This window comes from Mus pahari, chromosome 14 (genome assembly GCF_900095145.1).
Source record: "Mus pahari chromosome 14, PAHARI_EIJ_v1.1, whole genome shotgun sequence".
Taxonomy (NCBI): domain Eukaryota; kingdom Metazoa; phylum Chordata; class Mammalia; order Rodentia; family Muridae; genus Mus; species Mus pahari.
Window position 1 is genome coordinate 14,887,926 of NC_034603.1, and position 858 is coordinate 14,888,783.

An 858-nucleotide genomic window follows, 5' to 3' on the forward strand; every position below is an offset into this window, starting at 1 on the left:
GAACTCACTCTGTAGACCAGGCTGGCCTCAAACTCAGAAATCCGCCTGCCTCTGCCTCCCGAGTGCTGGAATCACCTTTCTTATCTTAAACCCGGTACTTCAAACCTATTAAACTCTTAAACTACCAACAGTGCTTAAAAAAAAAAAAAAAAAAAAAAAACCAGAATGGCTCCCATTGGCCTAGCCTAGGTCCTGGTGCCAACAGACCCAGGCTGCTCTTAACCTTGGCCAGAGAAACATCTTACAGTGCGCAGCAGTCGAAAGGAGAGCTGTTTTTTTTTTGTTTGTTTTGTTTTTTGTTTTTGGTTTTTTCGAGACGGGGTTTCTCTGTGTAGCCTTGGCTGTCCTGGAACTCACTTTGTAGACCAGGCTGTCCTCGAACTCAGAAATCCGCCTGCCTCTGCCTCCCAAGTGCTGGGATTAAAGGCGTGCGCTGTGTAACCAGGTCTAAGTTCTAAGAAGAAGAGACCGAGTGCTTAGCTGTGAACAGGGCATCTATATTAATGGCTGTCCCCCTTCCTCGGGGATCAAGGAACATCTCCAAAGAAGGGATAGAAAGAATCTAAGAGTAGGAAGATGGGGAGAAGTGTTGGGTGTTGTCTTCTGGACCCAAGATGGCTAAGACAATCATGAACTCACAGCATCAGTGGTTACCAGAAAAAGATCTATGCAAGATCAAGCCAGCCAAAGTCCCAGCATAGATGGGGTAGATAATATCCATTCTCCCTCCTTATGGAATAGCCTTTGGCAGTTGATAGCTGAGAGGGGGGGAACTATCAACGTTTTGGAGGATATCACTGATCGAAAGTTATCCATACTCCATTGATGGACCACACCATGCAGATAAAGACATCACAA